Source organism: Bufo bufo, chromosome 1 (genome assembly GCF_905171765.1).
Source record: "Bufo bufo chromosome 1, aBufBuf1.1, whole genome shotgun sequence".
NCBI lineage: Eukaryota > Metazoa > Chordata > Amphibia > Anura > Bufonidae > Bufo > Bufo bufo.
This window is the reverse complement of record NC_053389.1, coordinates 526,596,007-526,606,331: the sequence shown is the minus strand read 5'-3', so window position 1 is coordinate 526,606,331 and position 10,325 is coordinate 526,596,007.

Sequence of the window (10,325 nt, the reverse complement as noted above, 5' to 3'; positions counted from 1 at the left end):
GGCCAAGGTAAGAAAGGCTGAAAGACGACCACCACTGAACAAGACAGACAAGCTGAAACGTCAAGACTGGGCCAAGAAATATCTCAAGACTGATTTTTCTAAGGTTTTATGGACTGATGAAATGAGAGTGAGTCTTGATGGGCCAGATGGATGGGCCCGTGGCTGGATTGGTAAAGGGCAGAGAGCTCCAGTCCGACTCAGACGCCAGCAAGGTGGAGGTGGAGTACTGGTTTAGGCTGGTATCATCAAAGATGAGCTTGTGGGGCCTTTTCGGGTTGAGGATGGAGTCAAGCTCAACTCCCAGTCCTACTGCCAGTTTCTGGAAGACACCTTCTTCAAGCAGTGGTACAGGAAGAAGTCTGCATCCTTCAAGAAAAACATGATTTTCATGCAGAACAATGCTCCATCACACGCGTCCAAGTACTCCACAGCGTGGCTGGCAAGAAAGGGTATAAAAGAAGAAAATCTAATGACATGGCCTCCTTGTTCACCTGATCTGAACCCCATTGAGAACCTGTGGTCCATCATCAAATGTGAGATTTACAAGGAGGGAAAACAGTACACCTCTCTGAACAGTGTCTGGGAGGCTGTGGTTGCTGCTGCACGCAATGTTGATGGTGAACAGATCAAAACACTGACAGAATCCATGGATGGCAGGCTTTTGAGTGTCTATATTGGTCACTGATTTGTTTTTGTTTTGTTTTTGAATGTCAGAAATGTATATTTGTGAATGTTGAGATGTTATATTGGTTTCACTAGTAAAAATAAATAATTGAAATGGGTATATATTTGTTTTTTGTTAAGTTGCCTAATAATTATGCACAGTAATAGTCACCTGCACACACAGATATCCCCCTAAAATAGCTAAAACTAAAAACAAACTAAAAACTACTTCCAAAAATATTCAGCTTTGATATTAATGAGTTTTTTGGGTTCATTGAGAACATGGTTGTTGTTCAATAATAAAATTAATCCTCAAAAATACAACTTGCCTAATAATTCTGCACTCCCTGTATGTGGAGAGTGCATGTATGACTGCATCCATGTATGTGGAGAGTGTGTATGACTGCATCCATGTATGTGGAGAGTGCATCCATGTATGTGGAGAGTGCGTGTATGACTGCGTCCATGTATGTGGAGAGTGCGTGCATGACTGCGTCCATGTATGTGGAGAGTGCATGCATGACTGCGTCCATGTATGTGGAGAGTGCGTGCATGACTGCGTCCATGTATGTGGAGAGTGCGTGCATGACTGCGTCCATGTATGTGGAGAGTGCGTGCATGACTGCGTCCATGTATGTGAAGAGTGCGTGCATGACTGCTTCCATGTATGTGGAGAGTGCGTGCATGACTGCTTCCATGTATGTGGAGAGTGCGTGCATGACTGCTTCCATGTATGTGGAGAGTGCGTGCATGACTGCTTCCATGTATGTGGAGAGTGCGTGCATGACTGCGTCCATGTATGTGGAGAGTGCGTGCATGACTGCGTCCATGTATGTGGAGAGTGCGTGCATGACTGCGTCCATGTATGTGGAGTGTGTGTGTATGACTGCGTCCATGTATGTGGAGTGTGTGTGTATGACTGCGTCCATGTATGTGGAGTGTGTGTGTATGACTGCGTCCATGTATGTGGAGTGTGTGTGCATGACTGCGTATATGTATGTGGAGAGTGCGTGCATGACTGCGTCCATGTATGTGGAGTGTGCGTGCATGACTGCGTATATGTATGTGGAGAGTGCGTGCATGACTGCGTCCATGTATGTGGAGTGTGCGTGCATGACTGCGTATATGTATGTGGAGTGTGCGTGCATGACTGCGTATATGTATGTGGAGTGTGCGTGCATGACTGCGTATATGTATGTGGAGAGTGCGTGCATGACTGCGTATATGTATGGGGAGAGTGCGTGCATGACTGCGTCCATGTATGTGGTGTGTGTGTATGACTGCGTCCATGTACGTGGAGAGTGTGTGTATGACTGCATCCATGTATGTGGAGAGTGCGTGTATGACTGCGTCCATGTATGTGGAGAGTGCGTGCATGACTGCGTATATGTATGTGGAGAGTGCGTGCATGACTGCGTATATGTATGTGGAGAGTGCGTGCATGACTGCGTCCATGTACGTGGAGAGTGCGTGTATGACTGCGTCCATGTACGTGGAGAGTGCGTGTATGACTGCGTCCATGTATGTGGAGAGTGTGTGTATGAGTGCGTCCATGGCTGCAGTATAAAAAGGTAAAAATACTTGTGGATATGTAGAGGTAAATCAGACATGTCTATTACAATTGCAGCGCAGGTTTTAAAGGGGTTGAGTTGACTATAAACTCCCTCAGCAACTGTAAATGTTAAAAAACAAAGTCGTGCTAAAAATGACAGTAAATACAGTAAATAAAAAGTCACAAAATAGCCATATAAGAGGGGTTTGCACAGGAGGAGGCGGTTTGTGAAGAAGTGTGTAAGGCTAAGTTCACACGAACGTGTGTGATCCGTGGCCGTATTGCGGCCCGCAAATCGCGGGCCGCAATACACGGCCACAGTTCCGTGTGAATTCTGCATCACGGATGCGGACCCATTCACTTCAATGGGTCCGCAAATCCGGAATCGTGGAACGGCCGCACGGGACGGGACCCCTCGGAAGCACTACGGAGTGCCTCCGTGGGGTTACGTCCCGTACTTCCATTCCGCAAAAAGATAGAACAAGTCCTATCTTTTAGCGGAACGGCCGGATCGCGGACCCATTAAAGTGAATGGGTCCGAGATCCGATGCGGCAGACCTACGGCCGGCGATCGTGCATTGCGGCCCGCTATTTGCGGGCCGCAGCACAGGCACGGGTCACACACGTTCGTGTGAACTCGGCCTAAGTGTGTGTGGGGGGCCCCGTACAAAAATTTGCTGTGGGGCCCAGTCAGTTCTAGTTACGCCTCTGCCTACACCCATCATTCACATTTCTGCCCCTCATGAATCATGTCCATTTCTTGCCCCCACCCCATCATTTCACATTTCTGCCCCTCATGATTCATGTCCATTTCTTGCCCCCCCATCATTTCACATTTCTGCCCCTCATGATTCATGTCCATTTCTTGCCCCCCCATCATTTCACATTTCTGCCCCTCATGATTCATGTCCATTTCTTGCCCCCCCATCATTTCACATTTCTGCCCCTCATGATTCATGTCCATTTCCTGCCCCCCCCCCCATCATTTCACATTTCTGCCCCTCATGATTCATGTCCATTTCTTGCCCCCCCATCATTTCACATTTCTGCCCCTTATGATTCCTATCCATTTCTTTCCCCCCTATCATTTCACATTTCTGCCCCTCATTATTCATGTCCATTTCTTGCCACCCCCCATCATTTCACATTTCTGCCCCTCATGAATCATGTCCATTTCTTGCCCCCACCCCATCATTTCACATTTCTGCCCCTCATGATTCATGTCCATTTCTTGCCCCCCCATCATTTCACATTTCTGCCCCTCATGATTCATATCCATTTCTTGCTCCCCCCATCATTTCACATTTCTGCCCCTCATTATTCATGTCCATTTCTTGCCACCCCCCATCATTTCACATTTCTGCCCCTCATGATTCATGTCCATTTCTTGCCCCCCCTCCATGTGCTAATATCATAGTGCCATCCTCTCCCCCTGCCCACTAATGTGCCAGTATCAAGTGCCTCTCTCCTCCCCCCTCCATGTGCCAGTATCATGGCGCCAATAGCCCCCCCCCCGGCAATAAAGTAACAGTCCGGTATTTAAAAAAAATAAAAAAATTATACTTACCTCCATGTCAGCGATGTGATGCAGCCTCTTCCGGCCTGTGTTCCCACCAGCCTCTAGTGTTGAAGATTTGGTGCTCGTGTTCTTATTTAGCCTGTCTTTTAGAAAAGTTTCTGGGGGGGGGGGGCCGGGCTGCGGGGCAAGTGTAAGTTAGCAAGTTAATTGTTTGCTGCCCCCCCTTCTCTGGGCCCTCAAGCAGCCGCTTGGGCTGCCTTATGATAGAGCCGGCCCTGTCAGAATGCATTGGTGCTGTTAACACAAAAGGCAAGAAATGGTTTGTAAACCTCAATTTAAATAATATAATCCAACCTTGTCAGTTGGATTCAGGTGCAATATGTGATGTAATGAGTTTAAAGGACAAAAATAAACTGGCGCCCAAAACACCCCTTCAGCCTAGCAGCACTATATTAAAGCTGCATTCAGGGGAAATATTGGAATCATTGGGACTTTTCCAAACAAAATGCAGCATACGAGATTGTGTGCACAAATTGCACTTTGAGATTGTGGAAGCTGATCAGAAACCGCTATTATCTGGTTCAACATGTGAGCGCCTGGGACTGCTGCAGTTCACTATTCCTGCTGAGCTGCACTATGTTGATAATCAGCCAGCGAAATCTCTGACGAGGCCGCTGACAAAACAGAAAATTCTTCATGTATTTGAGGGCCCGGTAGTATCTGTTCTAGGGGAGGTGCACTTTGAACTTGACCCTGCTATTCAACCAGTTCAAGTGCCCCACGGAATGTACCAATAGCTATTAAACCACAGGTCAAAGCACAACTGGACAAGTATGAAGCTGAGGGACATCTAACCTCAGTATCAGAACCCACGGATTGGATAAGCAACATGGTGGTTATCAGAAATCCTGAAAAGATCAGAATCTGTATCGATCCCAAGTTCCTGAAGCGGTCACACTACCTAATGCCTACGCTCAATGACATTCTGTACAAACTTCCAAAAGCGCGTATTTTCACACTAGTCGATGCAAGAGATACCTTTTTACAGTGCAAACTAGATTAAAAAAGCAGTTACATGACCACTTTCTGGACTCCTTGGGGCAGAAAGAGATGGCTTAAACTTCCATTTGGGGTTTCCGTGGCACCAGAGGTCTACCAGCGTAAACAACATGAGTGGGCTTTGGGGAATTGAGCCAATAGCTGATCACATTCTTATAGTTGGTTGTGGTAACACTGATGAAGAAGCTGAGCGGGACCATGACGAAAAGTCAATAGCGCTACTAGATCGTTGCAGACAGGTGATGCTGAGGCTTAGTGTGAAGAAAATGCAGTTCAAGGTGCAAGAAGTCCATTTCCATGGGCATATTCTGTCTTCACAAGGCTTAAAAGCTGACCCGGACAAGATTAAAGCCATTGTGGACATGCCACAGCCTGCTGATGCCAAAGCAGTACAGAGATTTATTGGCTTGGTCACATATCTCGCAAAATTCCTGCCACATTTATCTGAGGTGTGTGAGCCGTTAAGACGACTTGTGGACAGAGATGCGGTTTGGCACTGGCTTCCCAAACATGACCAGGCAGTAGAGGATATCAAACGCTTGGTCACTTCTGCACTAGTGTTGAAATACTATGATGTCACTAAGCCTGTTGCCATACAAAGTGACTCTAGCAAAAATGGCCGGGTTGTTGTCTTTTGCAGAAAGGTCAACCGGTTGAATATGCGTCCAGAGCTCTTTCACCAGCTGAGCGAAACTATGCTCAGATTGAGAAGGAATGTTTAAGTTTTGTATTTGCATGCCAACGCTTCAATCATGGTGCCATATTCGACAATTTACCTTATAATATAATAAATAATACAAGACTACCATTGTGGATAAAAAATGGCCGCGGTCTTTATTAACTGCTGGGGGAAGGTGGGTAACCATAACTAATAAAATACCATAAATTATTAAGCCATTAAACTTTTCCAATATTAAATCGAGTCCATTAGTGCACTACTCATCCAGAGTCCACCCAGTAAGGCTGAGCGACTAACCCCCCCCCACCCTTTTACACTCCCCCTTTTTCAAAGACCGCGACTAAAGAAACATTGGGAGGGCGGGCGGGACACGCTCCTTCCTCTTCTTTTCACCAGCGCTGACAGAGCTCCCACAGGTGAGTGTCCTCCATAAATACACCTTCTTTTTCCTGCTGAAACTTGACTCAGCCAATCCATAACTTCAGCTAAAATTAGCCCTTTGCCCAGCAACCGATCAGCAACCATTCCTGGCCAATCTCCTTTGGTTGTCGGCTGACCTCTGATTCACCTGTGGAAAATAATGGCGGGCAAGGAGGGAAAGCAGGGGAATAGGGGGAGAGAGGCAAATCCAACAAGACAACCTACTATACATAAGTCTCAATTGCCACCATGAGGGGCAAATGCCTATATCGGCACAGCCCCTTTCATGGTGCCATATTCGACAATTTACCTTATAATATAATAAATAATACACGACTACCATTGTGGATAAAAAATGGTGCGGTCTTTATTAACTGGGGGGGGGAAAGGTGGGTAACCATAACTAATAAAATACCATAAATTATTAAGCCATTAAACGAGTCCATTAGTGCACTACTCATCCAGAGTCCACCCAGTAAGGCTGAGCAACTAACCCCCCCACCCGCCAAGAACAGCATTAGCCGTTCTTGGCCCCCCCCCAACAAAACCGCGGCTTCTTCAATAATTGTATGCAATCCCAAATTGAAAATATCTAGTCCAATGTCTGATAAATGGACCAAATCATCACGATACAATCCCCTTATTGACCCATCTAATTCAAAATGCCTAAAAGACCAACCTTTTAAAACTGCCAAAAATTTCTCCAATCCCCTATTTATTCTCTTCCGGATTTTTTCCATAAAACGCAGCTGCGGATTATTCCACACGAACCGTGGAATAATTTCTGAAAAAACTATTACAACCTCGGGTAATAATTCTTTAATATAAGCTAAATCCCTCTTCTTCTCGGCTAATAACTCAACAGTTTTCTTCTTACCTAAATCGTTACCTCCTGCATGAATAATAATAACCTGAGGAGGAGGCCGAGCGTATAACTCGCCTTTTAATAATCGGGATAATTTGACTCCACTTTAACCCTCTAAAGCCTAACCAATAAATATAAACTAACGGTATATCAAAAAACAATTGCTGACCATAGTTACGATTCGAAGCCCTCTTCTCTGCCCAAAAAATAAAGGAATGACCGAAAATCCAAACATTGATCTGTTCGGAACCTGCAAGAAATTTAAATTACAATAACACCAAATTAGGCCTGATATATGATTTATAACGCTCAGAATCCCATCTTCCGATTCTTTTAATTAAAGCATTATCCAAACCCATTCTAGACGCTTCTGTTGCTGCGCCAATCCGAAAAGAATGGGATGAATAATGCTCCCCATCTAGACCTACTAACGATAAACATTTTTTAAAAACAGCATTAAATTGAAACTTAGAAAGCGCCCCACCATTACAATGTATCAAAAATGAATCAGGAACTAACGGCCTTATTTCTAAAAACTCTTTAACTGCTAACACTGGACAAATTGGGGAGTCAACAAACTTATTCAAACACAATACTATCCCTTTTCCTAACTGGTCCGTTTTTGACTTTCTAATAGACACCATAACACAATCTGACAATAATTGAACATCAGAACATAACAACGTAGAACGAGAATGAACGTTTTTTGACGCAAACTCACTAATTCTCATAGCTCCAAAAAACGCTATCACGAACGCAGCCCTAAACAATTTAAACTCATATAAGGAAAAACAACACTGTTCTAATACAGAAACCAACCTTATTAATAACTCCACTGTGACCGGTCTACGATGATCCATACTCACATTCTGCCTTGCTAGCCCCTTCAGACCTTGCCTTACTGCAAATTAGCTATTCATCGGCTCTAAACCTGCTAATTTAAAAAAGAAAGATACGCCCGCTACCGTCTTCTTCACTGCTGCAGCACTTAGTCCTTGCTTAACCAAACTTCTAATAAACTCCAAAATTACACCTACCTTACTCTCAAAAACATTTATATTATTGTTTTCACAAAATACTGACCATTTCTTCCAAGCCTGCTCATACCCTTTCCATGTGTTAGGCTCCAGCGAGTTCCGAATCTGCATAAACATCAATGCCAAATTAGACTCCACAGGTGAACTGGACACGGAATCCCCTCCTTCTCTGCCTCCGGAACCAATGCGTAAAATTTTCCCACTGTGCGCGAGAAAGGGCATCCGCTATTACATTCAACTTACCAGTAATATATTTAGCTTTCAACCATATATTCTTATTCATACAACAACGTACTATAAAATGGAGTAACTTTACTACATGCTCATTATTTGAGGACAGAAAGTTAATCGCAAACAACACCCCTTTATTATCTGTATGTACTAAAACTCTCCTATTTGCTAAAACATGACCCCAAATTACCAAGGAAACCACTAACGGAAATAGCTCTAATAACACCATATTCTTTATGACTACTCTATCCTTCCAAGACTCATGCCACGGTTCAGCTGACCATTGACCGTTAAAATAAGCTCCGTATCCCCAAGAACCTGATGCATCTGTAACCAAGCCTAACGCTTCTGCTTCTTCAAATTCTTTCTGCCAAATACTGGCACCATTAAAGTGAATTAAAAATTCTTCCCAAATCCTTAAATCATCTTTCAAAGCTTTATTCACCCTTATATGCGCAAAAGGAGACTTAACGCCCCTAGTTGCCATATATAACCTTCTAGAAAATATCCTACCAATAGGAATTACTTTAGAGGCAAAAACAAACAATCCTAATAAACTCTGCAACTCCCGCAACGTAGTTTTCTTGACTGCTAACATACGCTTAAATAAGCTCCAACATTTTTGGGACTTTCTCTACTGGTAATCTAAATTCCATTGTCACCGTATCAATAGTAATTCCCAAAAATTCAATTATTTTACAAGGGAAAACTGTTTTCTCCTCTGCTAAAGGGATGCCAAAACACCTACAAACTTCCATAAAACTATTCAATAATAACAAACAATTATCTGATTCGGCCCTACCTATAAACAAAAAATCATCTAAATAATGTAATAAACCAGCACCACTAACTGAACACATAGTAACCCAATGCACAAACGAGGAAAAAGACTCAAAATATGAACAAGCTAACGAAAATCCCATCGGTAAACACTTATCAAAATAGTAACACCCTTCAAATTGAAACTCCAATGAATTAAATCCTTCTGGACAAACTGGTAACAATCTAAACGCTGATTTAGTATCCGCTTTTGCTACTAGACAATTACTCCCAAAACCATTCAACAACCTAACAGCCTCATCAAATGAACTATATGAAACTGAACATAATTCCCTGTTTAACTCATCATTCAAAGAATACTTCTCTGGAAATGATAAATGATTAATTAAACGGAATTCATTGGCTGCTTTCTTAGGGATCAAACCTAAAGGAGATATCCTAAAATCCTCAAATGGCGGCTGCACAAATGGACCTGCGACCCTACCTACCGCCACTTCCTTCTCAATCTTAGCCCGCACTATCTCCTTATTCATATTAACTGAACTTAAATTTTCTATCCACATACAACCAGTACCTCTAAAATTTGGAACAAAAAAAACACTTTCAAAACCCTTACGAATTAACTCCGCCTTCTTATGATTTGGGTACATGTCTAGCCATGGGACCATGTTTTCCAAAATCACTGGCGTCGCTGCTTTTTTGAAATTCACGGGTACTTACGCTCTGCTGGGGCCCTGACATCCTTTTGAAACAACGAAACATAGGATGAGGCCCCGAACAGACCGAGCACTCGTGTTTATATTTACATGTATTTAACCATTTACATGCCGACTCATTGAATGCGAAACACAAACCTTTTTTAAAAGCATTCTGAGACGGATTCATCCCTTGCCTAAACCCTCCACCTGTTTTCTGCGGCAGCATTAAACTTAACCACAGACCTACATCTTTTACACCCCATTTTAAAGAAGGATGGACCGCTAACTTCTGCATAAATGTTTCGTCATATTGAAACCATGACATTCCGCCAAAGTTGCGGTATGCCTCCAATATAGTATCAATATGCTGGAACAACCCAGAACAATATTGTGGATGTTTAGATCCCAAAATAGATGCATATATGCAAAAGGCTTGCAGCCAATTGTTAAAAGTTCTAGGAGCACTCCTCTTTCTATCATCCTCGGACTTCTCATCAATTTTTCTATCAACTTTAAAAACTTCTTTTGGAGAAGGGAGCAATGACAAAATATCAATATACTCCAAACGCCAAATTTTTTCCTTAACCGAATTGGACAGATGAAACCCTAACGGTGACATCTCACAGGCTAAAACCTCTTTAAAGCAGGTTTCCGCCACCCCCTCAGCACTGGCTAGGACCGGCCCGTCCCCAGCAGGCGCAACAACTGTCGCAGCTGAAGGCCGGTCAGTCCACACCACCACTGGCGATGCAGCAGCTAAACCCACACTTTCATTAGCACTACTAGCCAAGTCAGTAAAGACCTTGGCTAAACCCTGCAAAA